General features: G+C 42.0%; 1 protein-coding gene across 1 annotated transcript in view; it reads left to right on the top strand.

The window, feature by feature from the left end:
* The first annotated feature begins 450 nt into the window (after window positions 1-450).
* The window catches only part of BACH2 (BTB domain and CNC homolog 2), a 220,717-nt gene continuing 197,035 nt past the window's right edge, over window positions 451-24,132 (top strand). Inside the window, exon 1 of the mRNA XM_080999869.1 lies at window positions 451-564. The gene's annotated coding sequence lies outside the window, so the exon portion shown is untranslated. The remainder of the gene's footprint in view (window positions 565-24,132) is intronic.

Genomic DNA, 24,132 nt, shown 5'->3' with positions numbered 1-24,132 from the left:
GTGCACATTTAAAGCACATGACTCGCCTCCCCCAAAAAAACAAATCATGGGAATGGTAGTTTCCTCCTAATGTAGCTACAATTCCCATCTCCCTAAACAAACAGCAGTTCCCAAGCCTCTTTGTGGGAGGTTTCTATAAATGTATAGTGTAGTATAAGTCCATATAAAGTTGCCTCTTATGCTCAGCACATCACACAGTAACAACAGTGCAGCCTTCAGCTGTGAGGCATCTGTTCCTTCAATAGTTGGGCTGGAAGCAGACATTTCATCAAATGCAGTTTGTCAGTTCACAATGACCCAACAGCAGCCTGACAGGCAGAAATTAAGCAGGGAGGGTGCTGTTAAAAACACTGCTGCAGCCCCATAAACAGCAGTAGCCCTCCTGACATGACTACAATATTATCGGCACTGCTGCTTTGTTTACAAGGATGTTTTCCTTCCTTCCCCTACAAAGGCTGCTTGCATCATGGAAGCTAAGCTCTGGGATGGCTTTGTGAAAAAGCTGGATGTCACATGCAGAACCCTCACCTGCAGGCGCTGTTTGGTTCGCCACAACTCTGCCAGGTAAGAATATAACTTTTTACTAATAAACACTGTTTCCCAAACAATCTGGATAGAATATATCAAGGGGCTACTATTCCATATTGCATAGATGGGTCAGCTGCCAACTCTTTTTTTCTGGCACGGCTCCAGTGCCTTTAACAGGTGTGTGGCAAGCAGAAATTCAGGAGCTAATGCTCTCCCCATTACTTCATCATCTTCCTTCGCATGATGAATTTCTCCCAGGCATGAAACTCTTAGGGTAGGAGCCTTGCCAGATAAGGAACTGGCAACCCTTTTTTGAGGCGTGTTCAGGTCAGCAGATACAAAGGACTGTGTCTTGAATAATTCCTGCATCTTGAATGTCTGCTCTGACAGGCATGGGAAGTTCTACAAAGACTTCTGCACAACCATGACTCTTCCTCTACATTTGGTCATGCTAACATCCATTAAGCATTTTGGATAACCAGAGTTTGTTTAATTAACATATCAGGGAACACCAAATCCTGCCAATTGTCAACACAGAAACACTTATGCTCGTTATTGAACTTACTTAGGATTCTCTAAAATATCTCTTTTGTAATATAAACATGGATGGCTTTGTTTGTATATGTCTGTGTTTTGCCAGTTAATATAGTCTGTTATCTCTTAGGTGTGATTTCATAATTATTAAATGTTTCCAGTTCCTCAACTTGTTGCCAGGTGTTCCTCTATCTCTTATCATTTGCAAAATGTGATAACTTGAGCACAAAGTACTGTACAACACTATATTCCACAGCTGATTTTCCTGCCTACGAAGTCAGTTAAGGACACATATCGTCATGTTCTAGGAAAATGAGGCATAGTGAAATGCAGTTAATTCAAACAGCCAGAAAACAGTTTGGAAGTTTTGACTCAAGAGCTGTCTGTATATACTGGCATGTCATTTACCCCCTCCCCCCAATTCCCTTTAAACTGGTTCTCTCTCCTTCTCTCTCTCTCTCTCTCTCTCTCTCTCTCTCACACACACACACACACGGATGTCCTGCTTTCTCTGACAGGACTCTTGTGCCTTTCACTGTTGCATGACAAACAGAAATTGTGCAAGTGTAGCATTGTCCAGTGTTACCACAAGAATTACTTATTTGCTAAGTATCCATTGCTGGTGTGTGTGGTGTTAGGGGAGGGGTAGTAGTACCTCTGGTGGAGGATGTGTCGTAATCGTTCTGGGGTGGTTTGCCCACCTTTGGTCCCCACCCTGCTCTCACCTGTGGATTTTAGAAGCTGTCAGCATGCGGCTGTGGCCACATCCTGAGAAAAGGCTTTGACTGACCGGCTAAACCTGGTGAAGGTAGCTGATGGGTCTCAAACCCTCAGTGAGTTTGGGGTTTCCCCTGCCTGTGAAGATGGGCTCCAGTGAATTGAGCGGTGGAGACCAATGGTGGGTCCAATGGTCAAGAAGAGTGGTGACAAAAAATAAAATAAAAGCACAGTTGGCAACCATTGAAAATGGGCCAATGAAATATGGAAGTTATGAGTGAAAACACAGACTAACAAACAGAACATTGATTTAAGAGTTGTTGACAGTTCAGAAAAATAAATTAACAAACAAAGAAGTACCAGAAGGGCACCAAAAGAAGGGGGGGATTTGTGGCCATCTCAAAGTTTCCTTGCTGGGGTATGCTTATTCTGATAAGTTTCAAATGGTCAAGATGGTGATGATAAAGTTCTTCTGACTTAATATACTTTTTAAAAAAAATTACAGTTTGATATAAAGTCTGCTTAGAAGGGCCTGACTAGTCATTGTTCGTGGTTGTGCCTTTCCTGTTAGTTTGTTGTGGTGGTTTTTCAGCTACCATGCAAACCACTGTCAAGTGTTGCTGACACTGTTGTGGAATTACATAGATAATATTCTTTTGCCTCTTATAATCTCTCTAGTGGGGAGGGGGAGTTGGCCAAAGCTTGCTTATTTTAGTTTATTTTTTAAAATTTTAATATAAAGATAAACTATAGAGGTATTTTTTTAAAAATAAAAAGCATGACCCACTAATAACAGTATTAATATTCCACTCCACACACACTCATACTGTGTGAACTGCAGAGCACACAAAATATAGGAGCATTTGAGAGAATTCTCATGATCTACTAAACCTTCTCAAAAGACTCAGTGCAGATGTCCAGTGTGTTGGACTTGGACCTGGAAGACCAGGGTTTAAATCCCCACCCAGCTATGAAGTGATTTTGAGTCAGTCACAGCATCTCAGCCTAGCTACTACACAAGGGTGTTGTGGGGCTTAAATTAGGGTGGGTGGAAAACCATGTATACCACCTTGAGCTCCCTGGAGAAAAAGGTGGGATATAAATGCAAATAATAATAATAATAATAATAATAATAATAATAATAATAAATAATGATGTCACAGCCAAACTATGCCCATTGGGAACAGTTGTCTCAAATGAAATAAACAAAGTCATATGTCCTATTGTGCTATAGTAAAGCAAGGGTGGAGAACCCAAGACACAGGGTCAAAACGCAGCCCTTGGGATTCTCCCTAAACCTCACTCCCTCCACACAGGCCACACTGTTCATTGGTGTCACGCCCAGCCCTGACCTACAGGCGAGACTGAAGGGAACCCAAATTAGAACCAGAATATATCCCTTAATTTAAGATACAGGGGTAGCTGGGTCAACATTTGGAAATGGGGAATGTTGGGGTGGAACCAAACTAGATAGCTGCTAAGGCTTCAGATACTGTTGAAAACAGCTTCCATGTGTATAGTTCCATGTCTTCTCTTGTCTAATGCCTCATACAAAAATCAACTCAAACCATAACATTTTGTCTTTTCTCACCTTTCCTAAAAAGTGACAGCTAAAATATGTGACAGGAATGCCTCAGCTCTTGTGGTTTGCAACAGAGAGCTAGTTATAATATAGTTCTGTGCAAAGACATGCAAAGAGAGCAAAGGTTCTTGTGTAGTATGATAACACACATATCTGGGGCCATAACTCAACAGGCCTCCAATTTGATTGCTTCTGGTAAGCATTAACTTACTCTGCACTTCTGGACTGTGTGCTTTGCAGCCTCCTTCCTCCTGTTCTGCTTCTGATACTTTCCAGTGACCCCTGTAATAATGTTTTGCATTATTGTAGCGATAAGACTTGGTGGCATAAGAGCTCAGCTTCCAATCCGTGATGCATGTGATTATATTAGTCTTCCTTCAGTGGCTGCAAAGTCATAATAATAAATATATCCCTTCTGTAAATCTGCCCCATTGACGTCTGAGGAAGTTGGGTTTGTTATTGTTTCAGCAGAGAGCATTCTGCAACTTCATTGCTTTGATCCTTGGCCTTACGTGGTTTTTTAAAGCTTAGCAGAGAGGAAAGGAGGGTTACGAGACTTGTAAATGTTTCTCTTACATCAGATTGTCTTTCCTTGTACAATCTGCTTGTGTGACTCATACTTTTATGTATTAAAACTTGAACATCTCACTCTCTGGAAGGCCCAGCGCCTTGTTCTAAAAGATTTCCAAACAATCATTTTTTTTTTGTTATGTTTAGACATGATTTAGAAGTACGTAAGCGAGAATAACTGTTAAGCAATTTCAGACATTATTGATATTAATAATAAATTATAGACTACAGGAGTCTGGAGAGGTGTGAAGCTGCTTCCACAAGATTTAAATCTGTTCTTCAAGAGCCTCCTCTCTGCCCACATAAAAGGGCAGAGTGGTGATAAACCTGTATAATTTTTCCTGCTGTTTTTCTTCTGCTGAGAAAAGCCTTTTGCGAGAGCAATACATAAATTGTTCAGCTGCTTAATGGTATCCGTTATGACTATGTTAGGACAGGGGGAGGAACTGCCTTTTATTGGAAGCCTAAGTAACATTTTCAGGCAATGGTTTAAAACTGGGCGTCAGAGGTCCCATTTCCTGTTGGCAACATTTGCCACTGGTTGAACTGTGTGCAGAAGCCACAGGATAGGCTAGGACTCGAACCAATGGCTTCAAGTTACAAGAAAAGAGATTCCAACTGAACATCATAAGGAACTTTCTGACAGTAAGAGCTGTTCAACAGTGGAACGGTCTCCCTTGGGAGGTGGTGGTCTCTCCTTCCTTGGAGGTTTTAAAACAGAGGTTGGGTGGCCATCTGTCATGGATGCTTTAGCTGAAATTCCTGCATTGCAGAGGGTTGAACTAGATGACCCTTGGGGTCCCTTCCAACTCTGAATCTATGAATCAGGAAATCGGTTTGCTAGTTTGCTTCATCACCACACCAAGCTGCTGCGGGACCGGGGGCAGGGAGAAATGGTTTTTAAGTCAGATGTGACTGGAAGGAATCATTAATGTGTTGCCATATTGACTGTGGCAATTTGCCCACTAAAAGAAACAAATGCCCACTTTGGCTTTCTCCTTGTTCTTTCAGTAAACCACCTTTGTAAGCCAGGGCCCCCTAGTATTCTCTTATACTTCCAGGGTTATTTGGTGGTTCTTTTTAATGGCATCCATCAGAATCAATAAGTATGGAGACCTTCAGTAATATGCTTCAATAGAAGTGTATTAATAGTTGGACTACAGGGGCCAAGTGCTCATTTATCATGTTGCATTTCCTACTGACCCAGAACGACACAAGGCCAGCAGTTCTGCTCACTGATATGAATAGGGACGTATCACATTTAGGAAAGTTGTGGTTGCCCCCAATTAAGGGCACACATGTTCCAGTAGTTTGCCAACCTGTTCAACTGCAGGCATTCTTTTTAAAATTAAAAATAAAAAAATGCTGACCACATCAAATGCATAGAAGACTAAAGGTGGGAGGTATAAAACTAAAACCACTTAAGGTTTACCCTACCACAACCACAAATTAGACATCAGGTAAATGTTGGCTTAAGAAGCTCTTCAGTGGCTTGGAAACTGGCCTCACATCCCAAGAATGTACAAATATTGTTTATAGCATAAAGGACCAAGTGTAGATAATTATTTGCAATTGTAAGCACTGCACTAATACAATTATGTAGACTGTTACGATTTATTGTAATATAAATCATGTAATAAGAACAGCTGTACTGAGTCAGTCCAGTAATCCAGCTCTGATTATGATCCAGATCTGAATGCTTAAAATGTATAATAGCCTAGGAGGTTTACAGAGCAGCAGTGGTGAAACTGTGTCTCCCTGGATGCTGTTGGACCACAGCTCCTATCATCCCAAACCATTGTCATGCTAGCTGAGTCTTGCAGCAGGCAGCAGGCTGGGGAAGGCTGATCTGCAGGGCCACAAGTTCCCCACCCCTGTGGTAGAACTTCTTTGAGATACCTCTCTTATCAGTGGTTCACTGTGTAATGAAGAACTGAGGCAGAGCCATTTTTCATCATTGGCAAAAGAGCATCCAACACTGTTGAGCAAGCAGTCCCTCCTGGAAGACAAGGGTTCCAGCTTGTCGTTCCTCGCAAGCAGATCTGATGCAGATGGGGAAGAGCCCCACATTTTAATGACCTAGCTGCAAGGAAAGACTACACAACTTACTCTATGAAAAATGTGCATAGCAGCAAGAGCCCTTCCAACCAGGAAACACTAAAAAATCAGGATATTAAGTTTTCCCCAGAAGCACAGCCCTGTTTGGAACACTGCTAGGATGAGATACAGGCTACACTGGCTATGAGAGTGCATTTCCTTGCAAGCTGGAATGTGTCTGGTACAAAGGAGGGGTGCATTGTACATGCATGTGTAGTGCCTTTTTGCAAAGATGGGGAGACTTCACTTTCTTACTGATACTATTTTGAGTACCTGAATAGGATCATGTTGGGAAAGTGTTAACTCTTTTTGTGAAACCAAATCCACCTGCAATCACTATCCCTAAAGTACTGCTAAATAAAAAATGAAGCCCCAAGACCTCAATTTGAATCTTTTGTAGCTAGAATAATAAAAAGCAGGCTCTGAAACAGAAATAACTTTATGAGGCAGGGATGTTGTTCCAATCTGTAAGTAATGCCATCTGGTTGTCTAACAATCTAGGCGGTTAACATGGTTCCCATCATCGTCACAGTTTGTGATTTTCCACATATGGCAGCGATTCTTCTACAATTTTGGTGCGAGTCCTTAAATTGTTCTGTGTGCTGAAGTCTCTTGTAAATGTGATTTGGCTATACCAAAACATAGTCTCATGTTAAAATTATTTTCACCAAAAGAGTTAAATTAGTACTATGGTAAAAAGTTTTTATTCTATACTATATGTATGCCAATCTGTACATAAAATAAGGAAACTAATTTGGGTGTACCCACTTCCGCTGTGGTCTAGGACCAGGAATCTTCAGACACCAGAGTCTTCCAACAATAACTCCAAGGATGAGCTGGATCCACTCCCCATTCCATCCCATGTGGGTCCATTGACCCTGCATCTCATCCCCTGCAGCCCAGGTAGACTCTTCTACCACCAGCCTCCAATGACTGGTCCACAGACTTCTTGGAGGGTCCCAAAAGGTGTGAAGAGCTTACCCCAAATAAGTTCCTGAAGCATGAAAATCTACTGTCTGGGGAGGAAAAAAGCAACCACTGCAGGAAAAGGCACTGGTCCTTTTTCTGCTGATGCACAGCTCAGGGGGCAGAGCTTCCATCTGCAATACCAAGCCCAGACTATAAAGACCAGTTGCTCAAATATGCTGCTGAGGTCACTTGTATTTATTTGCTCTGGCTGCAGAACTGCTCTGCAGTTCTCAACATTAATAGACTTGACCTCCTCCCCTGTCTGTCCTCCCATTCCTCCCTCTGCCCCAGAGAGCATGTGAACTTCCAGGATTGGCTTCCTTTGCCTGGTGTTCCTGGAATGTCATTCTACAAGGATCCTGGTGTATGCTTGGGGGCTCAGTTTCATGTGCATTGGAGGTGGGGTGCTATTGGGTTGTTGTTCCAGGACTGAGCCTCACCATCGTGCCCCTGGCATGCCTGTTAAATGAGAAGCTGTTGTTACATTCCCAAGATGTGCTGAGCATTTATCGCACCACCAATCCTTTTCCTAGCACTTAATGTTAATTGCTAGCCTGGTGTTTGCATTAGACTGAAGGATCTGGGGACAATTAAGGCCTGTGTCACAAAAGCAAACATAACCATCTCCTTCCAGAGAGTGAAATGCATAATGACTGGGTATAAAGGGGTTCTCAGAAATCCCAAGCTGAACATATTCCAGAACATGACTTTCTCTTTAATAGGCTCCCTGCCAGAATGACACATCGCTCTGGCTCACTGGAGTCGTACATAAGCTGCCCTTTCTCACTCTGCTCCTTCCTGCAACATTCCCGCTTCCATGGACAGGCACCAGGGGATGGTGCTACCGGTGGCAAAATACTGTTATATTATTTACACTAGCAAAGCTGTGGGAGGAAAGAAAGATTCTTTGCTCCTTGCTCAATCTGGTGGAAAAGAAAGGGGAGGAAAAGACCACAAAAAGTACATAAAAATTGAGCAGCACAGAAGGAGTTGGATGCCCACCAAATGCTTAATTATTTGTGGCTGACTTGGGTTTTCCACTCAAAATCTCTAGATGGCTTTTGACAGTAAAGCAATATCAGAAAGCATCCTGTTCCTCTTCCTGCTTTCCTTGAGAGACCCTTGCTTCAGGGATATTGCGCCCTGAATATAAACTTGAGGTTGAACCAGAAGGCTGTGGGACTTGCAAAACAATGGCGAGGTCTGTCAAAGAGACCTAGTGATATGGAGTTGTTTGTTTTTTCCCCCTCCCTATGAGCCAATGAACCCTCTGCCCACATAAAATGCCCCTCGGTGCAGTAAATAGGCACATCAGGGAGTGTGTTGTACACCACTGCGACCCCCTGGAGAGCAGCAGGGTAAATGCATTTTAAATGAATAAATAATTAACCACATGCAGGGTGTTTGTTTTGTTTTTAAGGTAGTAGAGTATTCAAAAGCATGACTCTCTCCGAGTCCCATCTGCAGTCAAAAGATTTGTAGGCTGGGATTCTGGCTCCTTGGGACTATTCATCATGCATAGCTCGACACATCATGCATCATGTGTTTAAAACTCTAATTTGTACTTGCAGAAATATGAAAGAAGAGAACCAATCAGAGACAAATCCCTAGACAGGTGCAGAATTGCAGACCTGATAAGATGGCTCACTCAAGACAGAGTTTCTTTTGTCTTTTGTGCACATATTCCTGTTTTCTCTTTCTTCAGCCAGGATGCTTGGTGAAACTTGGTCAAGGCTGTGGTTTTCTTTGAGCAAACTCATATTTGTTCTATTACCATTTCTCCCACAATATTTGTGTTATTTTACAAATTAAGGCAGATAAAAAGTTTTCAGTTTAACATCAATCAAATAAAGGTTTATCATTGCCATACGTTTAAAGCACTTTTCTGAGGTGGGTAGCAACTAGGGGCCAATCTTCTTAATGATAACACCTCAGTTTTGGAAGTCTATTCCCCCTCCCAATGCACAATCTGTTCATCTAGAGCAGAGCTGGTAAACCTGTGGTCCTTCAGGCATTGGTAGACTCCAATTCCCATCATCCCCAACCAGCATGGTCACTAGTCAGGGATGGTGTGAGCTGTAATCCAACAACATCTGGAAAGCCACAGGTTTCCCATCTGTGGAGGCCTTTCTGCTGATGTTTAAACTTTACTTGAAGACGCATGCTTAATAGAGACTAATTCTTCCATTTGGCTGCTGTTTTTTTCTTAAGTTTCATAGTTCATCTTAACCATTTCCTTTTTGTATTTTATCATGATAATGTTGGTTTCTGAACTATACTTCTGGGTAGTGTATAACTATCTTAAAGAAAATGAAATAATAAGATGCGTTGATTTGTGATGGGGTGATGTATGAAAGATAAATGAGGCTAGAACTGATGTTCTTCTGTTCCCTTTCTGCTCTTTGATTCCATGATTTAATACAGTGCCAAATTTGACTCTCATAATACTGCTTGAATCATATTTCCTTAGGCAGAGGGTGGGGAAGGGGAATTCAGCAGGTGCTACAAATACACCCAGATGCCTCAAGGTACAGGATCATTGGACGATCGGATAAGGAGGATTGAATCCAGGCAATATAATTAGACACATTCCGCAAGAAAAAAGGCACTTCCTTCAATGGGCAAATTATTCACTGTCAATTATTCATTTAGGTCGTCTTATATCCAGTGAATTATTCATTCAGGTTTCCCTCTGAGCTACTCATGGTGATCAAATATGAGGTCAGAAAGCAATTTCACCAAGAACCTACTTGCAACGGTATATTTAGCAGAGTATAGGGAGGACAGCGTCAAGTTTTTCAAACTGTGTTTTTCATACAAGGTTTTCTCAGGAGGTTTAAGCTGTTAAAAAAAAACAACCACCCTTCATTATTCAGCTGAAGATATGTAAAAATAAAACTTGACAGGCCATAACCTCATGAAAAGTTTCCCATCCCATTCTTCCCAAAGCAACTCCCAAGCCCTGTCCCACATTGTTCAAGAGGGGTCCCTCAAGCTGTGGTGAGGAGGGTGTGGGAAGTTTTCCTTCCATGAATGCCTTTAGGTTAGTCTGATACACAGCTGTTTATATTTGTGGTTTTAATTCCATTTAAATGTAACTCAGGGGTTACTTTTGTGATGCAGGGTAGCTTACAAAATATTTCAAAATAAATAAAATCTATTCTAGAATCCAAGCCATTATCTACTGAAGGAAGATGCTCATCATAAATTGCTAAAAGCTTCAAAACTTTAAAATAATGGCTCTGATTCAATGTCTGTTTTGGGGGTGCTAACAATCCATGGACACTTGGGTGGAATCTACACACATATAAAAAATGCTGTGAAAATGCTTTTTAAAAAAACGTTTTGAAAAATACATTAAATTTGGCATAGCTCGCTGTCACCATCTAGTGTCACATTTGTATATTGCCCTTTACAACACATTTTAAACATTTTATTTGTAGCTGAGTCCTTGGACTTGATGAAAAGGCATTTCTGTTGCATAAGAGGAAGTTGGTAGTTGTCCATTCACTTCTTTGAAGACCCCACTCCTGGGAAGGTGGCAGCAACATCTAGTAATGAACAATGGATACGGTTCTATATTTGTAGTAGAGTCTACCTTACCGATCTTAATAAGCACTCTTTCAATCCCATGTATGTTTACTCATTGTAAGACGCACTTTGTCTGAGGGGATCTATTCCCAACTAAGTGTGTATATGACTGGAACTTGAGTTCCTTAGCCTTTGCTCAAGTTTTGACTTCTTATTAAAGTAGAATAGGGATTTCCATGCTTAGATTGCAACATTTACTGTACACCAAGATGCATCAACACTGCAAGATACAAAAAGCAAGAACATGACACAGATTAAAAATTAGCTTCTCATCTTCAATGAGGCAGCAGTTAAAGAAATTGAGCACTGATCATGTGTGTGTGTGTGTGTGTGTGTGTGTGTGTACAGTAAAAATTGCTCTGTTTTTTATCGTTTACCTGTGTCTGCTTTAAGAACAAATCCTGTACCCTCCTGCCCACTCACTCACCCACACTGCCACCAATTTCCATGTTCTACCAGACATGTCACATTTTAAAACCTAAACAGGACTGTCAAAGCTGCCTGTCTATTTACTGATCATCTGCTCTACCAGATTTTAAACAGACAAGCAACAAGAAGGTGAAACAAATGAAAGAAAAGTACAGGAAGCCTGTTTTAAGGTTTAAAAGTACCATGATTATGATGAACTGAAATGTGACTAAAAACACACCAGGTGAATCCTGTGCATTTAACACTGTTTCATTTCAATACAGTCTTCTGGAGGCATTGTCAAAAACAGCATTTGTCTCAATTAAAAACGGAACATGCACATACATAGTGACTTTAGTAAGCAGAAAAATATATGTGGCATTGAAGGAACTTAGCATGTGGCCTGTCTTGCCAAAGGCAGTGGTATAGAGTAGCATTTTTGTTACCTCAGCCTATGATTCTGTGATTGTGTAGATTAAACATAGGAAGTTTATCTTGAGCCGGAGCCAATTGTAGAGGAGGAGAAGGGAGAGGAAAGGACATTATTTTAATGAATTGCTCATGGACAAAGAAATGAATATAAAAGAGAGGTTGTGAGCTCCTCTCTGGGAGACTGCCCTTGAGCATGTTCTAGCTAAACCATAGTTCAATATACCATGTTGTGGGAATCGGGTCATTTTCTGTCTGTCTGTTTATTAATGGGTCTCTATGCCACCATTTGAACTCCAAAACAGCATTCAAGGTGGTTAACATTAGCAATCAAACCACAAAATGATATTAAGACATAACAGACAGGACTATAGAAAGCCAATGACAAATTCAACCTCAAGTGGCAGACAAGGTGAAAGCTTGTTTAAATGACAGTCTTTAGCCGCCGTCAAACGACAGAGAAAGGCAGCTGAATTGGTCTCTCAGAGAGAGGAAGTCCCACATTCTGGGTTACACAACCAATAAAACCCTTTCAACTTTTTCTACCATTCCTCCTTCCTTAGATGGTGGGGTGAAGGCCCACTGCAACTAGCCTCAGTGGATGAGAAAGTCTGAACAGGAGAGGATGGAATAATGCATTTGTCATTATGGTGTTTAAGAATATATCATCTCATGGGCAAACTCTGATGCATTTTCTTTTCCAACGTCATTATTTTGTGAAGTGAAACAAATAAGGATAAAGATGCTGACGTGCACTGTGCATATATAGGGTGAAAGAAACCTTTTCATTCTTACTGCGTCAGGGGACGGTCTTAGCTGTGAGAAAACATGACCTCTGTGAAGTTGGCAAGGTCAGCTACTCAGAGTGATTTGCTGCGTAAGAGCCAGTGACACCAGCTAAGTTGCCTCGAGGCCATTTTACTTAGGTAGCCAAATGCAACAAGACATTGTTTCTGAAATCTGAGCAAACAGCTTTCTTAGTTCCTTAAAAAAAAAAAAAAAGCACGACGTTTATCCTAGAGCAAATAAACAGACTAACTAGTATATTATTAGGGTTGGCAGGGTGTTAAGTGAAACTATCAGCAAAGATGCCAGTAATCCCATTAGCAAGGTGTTCCTATTCCGTATATTCACTGAATTTGGAAAGTGCAGGCTGCCTCTAATTCAAGGGAAGGGTGCTTCCAAACACAGACAATTTAACTGCACCCAAGTCTTTCCTGTTCTGCTTTAAGCAGTGGTGGGCCTTGGGGTCTCAAATTTCAGCACCGCCCTGTGTGATGCCAAAAATTGACACCCTGCGCCTCTTGCATTCCATTCTATGTACCTCATAGTTCCAGAGACCCCTGAGGCAACCCTGAGGCTCCATACCAGCTTCACTCCCCTAAATCCACCTCTGCTTTGAGCTGCAAATGTAATAGAAACTCTGATTCCAGACTTCTAACAGTAAGGTGGGCAGGTCTCCTATCCCCCCCCCCCCCCACACACCCTCTGTTTCTGGCCCATTCTGTCTTTATACAGAGTGCTGATTGGCAAGACACCTCCCCCTTGACTCCACAGGGAGCTGATTGGTTGGCCTATATGGCTATTCCACCTTTCAAATAAAAGAAATACAAACTGTTTGCTGCTGCTGCTGCTGCTGCTGCTGCTGCTGCTGCTGCTGCTGCTTCCTCCTCTTCTTCTTCTTCTTCTTCTTCTAGTTAAAAAGAAATCAGCCAGGTGCATTTCAGTCTCAGCCTGAAGAGGAACACTCCTGTCACGTATTTAGAATATACGGCAACATTTTGTTAGAGATCCTATTGGTGTGTTCTTCTCCTGAACTAATTCAAAAATGGTCCAGCCTAAAAGAGCTGTTATGTGAAAAGCATTGTAATGCAATTTCTGGTAGATATAGGAAGGACTATTAGCATCATAGATGAAGCAACCTATACTTAGGAATGCTCAACAGCTGAATGCACAACCACCCCAGTTTTTGTATGTGGGTCCATGGAGAAAATACAGATCAAAAGCAAATGTACTACTATGGTAAAATTTAAAAAAAATACAGGGAGTGTTGCAGCTTTCTGAATAGCCCAGACTATGAAAGAGCAAACTGATATGAACTTACAGAAGCTATCAGCTGTGCTGCTTGTTCCATAAAGTTGTACTAATGTTTGAAGTGACTAAATGGGTCTGAGCCATTACTCAGAAGCAACAGGATAATAGGGTATTGACAGCAGCATTCATTAATTTGATTTCTTACTGAACACTTTGAGTGGACATGCTACAGTAGTTGGATCCTCATTTCAGATGCCTGTACATATTGATAGGAAATAAAGGGAAAATTACAGCACTGAGCATTGCCGCAATGCAGGAGATGAGCTAATGGAACATCACTGGGCAGGCATCTCAAGCAAGTTGTCAGCTCCAGAAGGGTGCAACCTTTCCCCCCCAGTGACTGTGATCAAGACAGTGACGAGCCACTTCACTGAAGCTTGAATGCTAAGACTTAGGTTTGCCCTCCCACACACTTTGGGTGGGCAGACAAACCGCAGACTGTCATTTGCAGAGTCAAAAAGCACTGGGTACAGCATTTAATTACTGTGTTAACACTTGGGAATGCTTTCTGTGCCAAGAGCCAGTTGCGGAGGGTTGGTGGTACTCGGCTGTCCTTTCACTACAGCATAATAACAGGATAAACCTGCACCTGGGATTGAAGCTATGCCAGTGAGAGTGCAGGGATGTGTTACCAAACGTCATTCCCTATGACAAAGCAAAGATGCAAACTTTTTGCCTTACTTGTCCTATTGTTCCTTTGCTCTCCTTGGAAAAATGTTGTTCTTGGTAGTTCTGTGTGGCAACAGTAAAGGATTTTCACAGTCTGAGCTTGGGTGACCAGGCCTTCTGTTCTTTTTAACACTTCTGTGGAAGGGAATTTCATTACCCTTGTTGCTTCTAACATCCCTGCTTCACAAACCTCAAATCTCTCTTTTACACAACTCTGCTCATTAGAATGCCTGTAGGGCAGCCTCTTCTTGGCCACCAAGATATTCTTTGGACTACATCTCCTTCATCTTTGACCATTGACTATGCTGGTGATGATCTCAGGACTCAAGGTTGTGGGAGGCTGAAGGCTGCTGTAGAGGCATGGCCAGCCTAGAAGGCTTTGTAGCCTAAGGTGAAGGACAAGATGGCGCCCTTCGCCAGTACACATACAGAAGCTGACTGGACTGGTAGATGAGACTCAATTTGACACAAGCATCCTTCCATAGTTTAAGGGGTACAGTGCATGCTGCGAGACACACACAGTTTTGTCTTCCTGCAGAGGGGAATGGCTGGAGCAACAGCCAGGAGAGCTGCCACTGCTGCCCTTCAACTTCTGCCACCTGAGGTGGCTGCCTAATGATAGGGCCAGTCCAGTGTGGAGATTTCCATGTATAGAACTGTACATTTGGTAATGAACCCTACTATTGCAGCTGTATGAGCAACATGCATTCATAGCTAATGTAATTTGTAGATAGTGCTTGCTCCCACCCCATCCTGCCCTGCAAACACACACCTAATCAGGCACATATCAAGTATTTGGAATGCTTGAAAAGGACTATTGGCACTAAATCATTTGGATACTTAAGTTCTCAGTAAGTGTATTTTACATAGAAAATCTGGGGGTTTTCCCATTAGGAGACCAGCTAGTGATTGAAGGAAGGTTTCTAAAGCCAGAGACAGCTGCTGTGTTCCTGACTAAGCAAAATGGATGAACAATCAACAATGAGCTTACTCCTGCATTTTTGAGTCAGACTTGCACTTTCCTTTATGTCATCTGAAACATGTACATAAAAGTAATTGGAATCCAACCTTTTGCCAGTGGTGGGAATAAAAAAATATGCAATTCAACAGCGTCTCTTCACTCAGCACTTCTTCTTGATTACCTTGCAGATGTTCCTGTCTGGTGTTGATGTGTGAGAGAGGCAGGGTAAGCAGTGTAATCCACACACATAGGGTTCCTTGGTTGGATTATTTCTGCCATTTCCTTCCTGGCTAGGAAAACTGTATATGCACGTAAACACATAATTGTCAGGGAGGGGGTCGCTTTCCTGAGTTCTCCCTCCAAGCTACAAATCAATCACACACAGGAACCAAACCTGTTACCAGGCTTTTGTTACCACCTGCCTGAGGGGCCACACCCAGCGATACTTGCTCACAGGATCGCTACTTCATGACAATAATATTCTCCTAGTTAAATTCCTGCCCTCTAACCACACAGTGCATATATGCCATTCTGCATCTTCTTTTGAATACACCAAGACATCACGTTGAGAACAGCCATTTCTTCTTTCATTTTAAACTCTGCACAATGAAGAAAGGGGAAAATGTGAGTGCTGATATAAATCATTTCACACGGTTAGAATGTTCTTAGGCAGTCAGATAACATCATCATCAATATCATCATGTTTATGTTGCGTTTCCAAAGTATTCCACGTGGTGTGTGTTTTTTAAAAAAAATCTATGTTTATTTTTGTATTCCATCCCATAACATAAAGGTATTGGGGTGGCTTACAACAAATAAATGAAATATAATTTTAATATAAAATTAAAGATAAAACCATAAAATTAAACACTGCTTCTCACTTTCAGTCAAAAGCTACCTCAGTAAACCTTACCCTGCCCCCAAGAAAAACAACTTAAAACAACTTATGAGGTGAGTCACTATCATATCATACAGGAGTTTGGGTGGTGAGTAGGAACTTGAGAAGAAAGTGGCTTAATTAAGGCAGACACAGTAGCTTTGGGTACTTCCAGATGCACGGCTTGAACTCAAACAGGTCATTCAAATCTGGCGGGGGTTTTTTCATAGCATGTTTGGCACTTTAGCTTCCACGCATTCCTGCTTTTCCAGTCATTGATAATCATTGGTATTCAACTCACTCACCGCCCATTCCATTGGAAAGAAGGGGCTTTGGTTGGGGGGAGGGGAGTTGTCCCTCCTTTCAGTCATGTCTCCTCCACTTGCCACCAAATTATTCCATTCAGGACATGCGTACAAATATCTCTGTGTGCACACCTTAAAGTAATTTTAAAATCCTAGGATTTGTGAAAGGGCAAACGTTTACCCACCTTACTTATCAGGTTTCACAATGGACAAAAATTGAAGCTTATGCTGTTTTGGTGCTGGGGTGGGCAGCATCCCTTTCCATTTAGATCAGTGGTGGCCAAACTCGGCCCTCCAGATGTTTTGGGACTACAATTCCCATCATCCCTAGCTAACAGAACCAGTGGTCAGGAATGATGGGAATTGTAGTCCCAAAACATCTGGAGGGCCGAGTTTGACCACCACTGGTTTAGATGATGTGTGCTTTTTTAAAATAGTGAGATCTTGTACAAGAGTGATGTTTACCTGACTAAGGGATACACAAGAATGATTAAGACTTCTTGCACAATCACTCTGTATTAACTGATTCACTCACTACCAACTCTTAATAGCCACTATACCACACCTGATGAATGTTTTGTAAATAATTAATCCAGCATCAAACAATAGAAACTCTCTCATCTCTCAATTTACCAGAAAAGGATTGCTTTCAGGCCCAACTTTACCATTAGGCAGAGTGTGGCAGCCATTTCCCGCAGCAGATTTTGGGAGTTCTGAAAGGGCAGTAAATTGTTACTTATTTAATTATGATTGTAAGCTATACTTCAGAGGAGAAACACTTGTGGGATTTTCTGCCTGGAGTGCCAAAGTAATTTGGCCAGCCTTGTATCCTGTACACCTTACCTTGGGGGGAAATGGATGCTATTTGGTGCTATGCCTCAGAAGGAAAAATGTCTTGGGTTTGGCCTGTTTTCTTTCCCTGGAAGTTATAAATACATTTTAGAGACTTCAGTGTCACTCCTTTCCTTTAAAACCTCCATGCCTCACACTTCAGCTTCTCCAAAATGGTTGTGAAATTTATTCATGCATGAACCAGCAGCTGAATTTCTGTCATGTAATGTTCATGTATTCTATCATTTCCTTTGCTTTCCTACAGAGGTTTCTATTTCCCTGTCTTAGCTACAACTGTTAAAACTACTTGCATTCTGCAGTGTTATTGGAACACCAGATTCTCTCTCTTTCACTTAAGGGCAAAGGAAAAGAGAAAGGCAAAGTGGGGAGTTTGTGTCCCTTGGTATTTTAGTCTGTACGCTAATAATTGTATCAGCAGGTTTATAAGCTGATGTTCTTTTAATTGTTTCGCCCTCTCTCCTCATATGCATACGCTAATGGGCCCACTACCTCTTATCCTTTCATATTTTTTTAATTGCTAATGGTTTATCCAGTAATATAAAATGACTGATGGCCACAGTCTGAAAAATATAGAAAAATCAATATGCATCCAGACTCCATCTGTATAAGTAGAGAAGACAAGGAGCTGGCTTTGCAAGACAAAAGAAATCCTTTCATGGTTCTGCCGAAGTGGGCTAAAATACTGACCAATTCCCACAGCTTAAAGAATGACGGCATGGCGAAACAACATGGGCCGTGAGCACTCCCTTGTGCTCCAAGTAAGAGGCAAAGCCACTTCTTGGAGAGCAGGAGTAGAAGAGATCTATTTGCAATGATGCTCCTTGCCTTCTTATAGTCACCTGCTGGCCACCGTGTGAAACAGGAATCTGGAGTAGATGGGCTTCTAGATAGGGTCTGTTTATTTTCTTGTGTTTAAATCGCATGGGCCTATGTACCGGTAGGTCCACCCATATTTGCGATTCAACCTAATCAGCAAAATACGGTACAGTGGTACCTCGGGTTAAGTACTTAATTCGTTCTGGAGGTCCATTCTTAACCTGACACTGTTCTTACCTGAAGCACCACTTTAGCTAATGGGGCCTCCTGCTGCCGCCGCGCCGCCAGAGCCCGATTTCTGTCCTTATTCTGAAGCAAAGTTCTTAACCTGAAGCACTATTTCTGGGTTAGCGGAGTGTGTAACCTGAAGCCTATGTAACCTGAAGCGTATGTAACCCAAGGTACCACTGTACTTCCTTTCACTAGGTTCTCTATTATCCTTTCCTCTAGTCTGGTCCTGGGGTAAAATTGAGCCAGCAGCAATTTTAGACGTTTATGCCCATGCAGCAACAACCACAAGGTGTTAGGCGCATTTTGGAACATCAATAATCATGGAAGTTTCTGAAGTAAACTCTGTGAGTTTCTGGCTCACATTGCTCATGGGATGAGAAGGGGAGAGGAGGAGATAGTGAATTAAGAGGTGGAACTGGAAATGGGGCAACTCAAATGACAGGGGATTGTAATCTTTCAGGTGCCTCTAATGTCTAGAGCTCAACAAGTAGTTCAAATTTGTAATGTAAGTATGTTTCTAAAATTCTAAGGCTGACTATATCCAGGCATATTATAAAGACATTTTTTATTTTTTTTTACTTCATCACACCTTTGAGTTATTTTTCAGCTGACTCTACAGCTTGTTTTATTCTGTTTGGTTGTATGTTTTTATTGCTATTTTAAGTTAGAGGGGTTATCATTGCTGTTGTTGTTAGTATTGTAAGCACTTTGTTAGTATTTCAAAGTATTTTGTTAGTATTGCAAACAAAATACAGGTTACATATGCTTCAGGTTACATACGCTTCAGGTTACAGACTCTGCTAACCCAGAAATAGTGCTTCAGGTTAAGAACTTTGCTTCAGGATGAGAACAGAAATCGTGCTCCGGCGGCGCGGCGGCAGGAGGCCCCATTAGCTAAAGTGGTGCTTCAGGTTAAGAACAGTTTCAGGTTAAGTACGGATCTCCGGAACGAATTAAGTACTTAACCCGAGGTACCACTGTAAATAAATGATTCTACCTTGACTATAGCTTAATAAAAATGTAACCCAAATAGGCTAGATCTGTTCTCCCAAAAAACAAAAGAACAGGTAGGACAAGCCCACGGTATCCTTAAATTAAAAAAGGTTTTTACTAAAGCAGGGCAAGAGCTCATCCTCACTTCCACCTGTACAGTGCCTATAAAATACTGTTCTGAGCAGTTTTCTGCTTGACTCACATTTTTTAGGCTTGGATCCAAGCGGTTTACCACTTGCCCTACTCCTTCCCAGGGGAAAACCCACTCTTTAGCAATAGATTGGAAGAAATGGCAATCCAAGGAAGATCTGAATTGCCATTTGCTCCAGTGGTTTTCCTCAGGTGGGGGGGCAGAGGGCGAGAGGAAATTCATTCTTTCCAAATTTAGCTATAGAAATATGGGTCAAGTTACTTAATCTCCCTTGCAAGGTGGACAACCAGTGGCACTGTGGATCACCTTTTTGGGTTATAACGACTGTGATGGTGCCACTCCCTTTCATTGTTTGTTTTTATTGATATTTGGATGGGGAGGGGTTGTGGGTGCTTCCTGGCGAGAGCAGGGAGCTTCGGGAGAAAGTGAAATTTTGTTACACCTTTTACTATGACGTTTATGTGAGAGTGCTGCTTCTACCTATAAATACATGCCTGTATATTTGGTGGGTGGGACTGTCTGCCTCTGCTGCATTTTTGTATTTTGGATCTGCTAGTAGTTATTGTTGGAATAGGCTACAGCCTTTAATTAACACCCACTGTCTTTAGAAGAAAAAGCTACTAAGGGTATAGTCCCCATATGTTAATTGTTTCAGTTTACACTGATGTTTAAGAGGGTATATTATTTAATTGTTATCTGTGCTGCTCTAAAATGTGGACTTTTTACTTTACTTTTGTATTTGACTTTTAAAAGTGGCATTTTAGAATGTTGTCAACGGCTTAGAGATTTTCCTTGAAATATGAAGCTATATATACATATTGGGCCGATGGGGCTGGTCAACCTGGGAAGGTATCTCATCTAGGAGAAGGAAAACTTCTGCCCTGTGGGTGTACTCATTTGTGAGAAAGGCTTTGGGGGTAAACCCCAAAGAAAAATCTCTGTCCACTGCATTGTGGGACATCTTCGGGAGAAGAAAAGGCTAAGGAGTGAACACCACACAAATCTGGATTGGAGTCCCTAGGACAGTTGGATGGTGTCTTGTATGCCTCCTTCCAGCAACTCCTGCAGCCAAGGTGGTCGAAATGTATTGCTCTGCTTTCCTTTGGACCAAAACCTGGGGGCAGGGATGTCTTATCATCTGGGCAGCCCAGGACCTCCATAGACACTGCCCAGTCTTGTGCCCTGGGGAGGTCACTTTGGCGCTGCTAACACAGCAAAAGCAACACAGGAGGGAGCAGTTATGAGTTACCATTCCCTGCAGTCACAGTAGCTGCTGTGATTCTCCAGTGGTTTGACTTCACTTGCGGAGGCACACTCCATTGTCTCTCAAGACAGATGGATGCCAACAACAAACATATATATTTATTACCTAAATAAATAAAATATATTTTAAAAAACTTCTAGGTGGCACAACTAGCTTGTACAGTCTGTTAGCTAAGGCTCTTGGGCTTCACCATCTGTCAGCCTCCAGGCCCCAGCATCATTGCAGCTTCCTGGGATGGGGACGGTGGTGGAGAGGTCAGTGCTGGTACAGTGGAGCCAATCCAGCACTCTTGCTGGTGCAACTGCATAGTGCCAAACTTCTTGCCACTTCAACCCTCTCCCTTTCAGAAAGCCACTTCGCCAGTCTCTCCCTGCCAGACACTTCTGTCCAATTTAAGGAAAATCGGCAGCAATGGGCAATCTCTGTCCCAGGGAGGCTTGTACACCTGATCCCTTTGTTGAAGCTTCTCTTCTAATTCCCGTCCCCCAGCTGGAAAGTCACAAACAGAGACACACAAAGAAGAGTCATAAGACCTATTTTGAAACATTTTTTTCTGTGAATTAATTTTTTTTGAAACTAGTTTCCTAGGCAATCTCTGTCCCAGGGAGGCTTGTACACCTGATCCCTTTGTTGAGGCTTCTCTTCTAATTCCCGTCCCCCAGCTGGAAAGTCACAGACAGAGACGCACAAAGAAGAGTCATAAGACCTATTTTGAAACATTTTTTTCTGTGAATTAAATTTTTTTGAAACTAGTTTCCTAGGCAACTTCTCTTCCACCCCTGTCTGCTGTAGTTCCCCTCCTTCTCCATCCAAGGATCTGTCCTTTTTCAGTCCTCCTCACCTTTAAACACCCAGCTCAACAAATTCTTACCCAAGTAAGAACTTTTTCCTTCTGGGAATCTCACTTGAAGAGTCCTTTCCCTGCTTGCACCACTTCATGATGAGAATGCATCAATACAGTGGTACCTCAGGTTAAGTACTTAATTCGTTCCGGAGGTCCGTACTTAACCTGAAACTGTTCTTAACCTGAAGCACCACTTTAGCTAATGTGGCCTCCTGCTGCTGCTGCTGCTGCTGCGCCACCGGAGCACGATTTCTGTTCTCATCCTGAAGCAAAGTTCTTAACCTGAAGCACTATTTCTGGGTTAGCGGAGTCTGTAACCTGAAGCATATGTAACCTGAAGCGTATGTAACCTGAGGTACCACTCTACTGGGATAGGGAACTTCTGGCTCTCCAGATGTTGCTGGACTTTGGCTCCCATCATCCCTCACAATGAGCTGGGCCACAATAGGGATTCATTTATGACTACATCTGGAGGGCCACACTAGTTCGCCATCTCTGCATTAAACATGATCATTTTTGTATTTTATTGTAAGCTACTCACAGCATAATTATATGGACATGTTTATTCAGAAGCCAGCCACACCGTGCTCAATGTGGCTTACTCGCAAGTGGGTGTTACATAGGATTGCAGCTGTAGGCTGTATACACACGTAGCATTTGAAATGCACAGGGGGCAGATTTTTCACAGTACATAGTAGTTTGCTTCACGCAATAACATCATCTAAAGTGTCAGCTAATATCCATGTTGTCTGTATGTGGCCATGTTTTCAAATCAGTGTGCTATCTACTCCCTGTCCTTCAATTACTGTTTCCACAGACCATTTTTTAAAGACACACACACACACACACACACACACACACACACACACACGTTCAAAGGCTTCAAAAGAGAGGGGCTGGAAACTGGTACATTGATATAATGATATATATCAATATAACTTACTATACTGCTTCCTTGTTTGCCTGTTTCATTCATAGGCAAGTTAAACATAGTGAGGGGAGCGACACAGTCCTGCAACATCATTATGTCTGCTCCAATAGGAAGTGACCTGAGAAAGCACTCTGTGTATAAACATGTAGACAGCAAGCGTTTCAGAAGTGCATTCTTGGCACAAAACAGATTATAGCCATTCCGGCAAAATTCACTTTAGATTGGCAAATAGTGTGGGACAGGGATGTCATGGGGATGACATCATATGCACAGCAACCAAAAAAGGCATCTTCATCCAGCACCAAATGCACATTATCATGCAGTGTGTACATGCGCTTAGTAGCAGCACATAATGTCTCTATAGTAAGCTTGGAAGGAGCAACCTATATTGCTTTGTCCTTGCTGAACCAGCAATTCAACAACTCTTTGCCCTTTCCACTTGTCTAAATGCAAAACGGGGAACAGCAGTGAATCAACATTGCTGATCATGTGACACACAGGCTCAACATCTCCACAGAGGGTCTCTTTTTCTCTGCGTATCCTCTCACCTCACCCTTTTCTTTTGCTCACCTCTCCAAAACCCATAATCTCAGTTTGGTTCAGCAAGTCCAAATTAACTGGCTAGTTAATGCTATGAAATGCTGCACAGAGCACAGAAATGTTTGCTGAAATTCTGTTGTGTATTAATGTTTTATAAGAATAAAACTTGCGAAAGAAAGAGGGGGGAAACACACCAACACCAGCTTTTAGTGGAAAAGAAAAATAAATGACATTTTGTACTCAGAATCTATAGTTCAAGGTCCAGCGTATGTTCATTACCAGAAATATAGGAAATTAAAAGCAGGTGTGGGGAGGTTTTTCTGAATGATGCCAGGGCTCAGCTCAGACCTTGGCTGGAAGGAAATAAGTGTTTGCACACACCAAATGACTGGTTTATTGCATAGTTGATGAGCTGCCACAAAGCTTCATCCATTAAAATCAGGCAAATATGCTCAAATTAATTTAAAGTAAAGCCCTGCTTGATAACAGATGCCAGTCAGAGGAAGGGCTTGTTGGCATTCAGTAAACTTAATGAGGAAAGTCTGTGGGACTGTACCACAACTTTTCTGGGTACCTTTAAAAAAAAAAAATGGATATCAGAGACAGCCAGAGAAACCAAACTGTATGAAAGCTATTTTTGGTAAGCAGTGGCAACAGAAAACAAACTCCATATTTTCACAAATGCTCTTTCTTAAAAAGATAAGAGCTGCATTGCTGGTAGAATTGCTAGCTGACCAGATTTAACAAAGAATAAAAAAAATCCCTGCTCTTGTTCCTTATATCAACAGCTTGGTGTGCATAAATCAAAAGAAGTATTTTGGTGCATACAGATTAATAGGTAAAGGGTCCCTGGATGGTTAAGTCCAGTCAAATTCGACTATGGGGTGCAGCGCTCATCTCCACTTTCAGGCTGAGGGACCCAGCGTTTGTCCACAGACAGCTTTTCTGGGTCATGTGACCAGCATGACTAAACCACTTCTGGCACACAGAACACTGACGAGTGCCAGAGCACACAGAAATGCTGTTTACTTTCCCTCTGCAGCAGTGCCTATTTATCTACTCGCGTCAGTAGATGTCCGGGAAAATCCGGACGCATGGCAAGCCATGCCAGCAGTGTCGTTTTTGCTGATTTCCCTTCAAAATAGCTCAAAGTAGCTCAAAAATGGCAACAACTTTGCC

Source organism: Podarcis pityusensis (genome assembly GCF_964106645.2).
Source record: "Podarcis pityusensis genome assembly, chromosome: 3".
In the NCBI taxonomy this organism is placed as follows: Eukaryota; Metazoa; Chordata; class Lepidosauria; order Squamata; family Lacertidae; genus Podarcis; species Podarcis pityusensis.
Note: the sequence above shows the minus strand (reverse complement) of the source record. Positions and strands in the feature narration are given on the sequence as shown.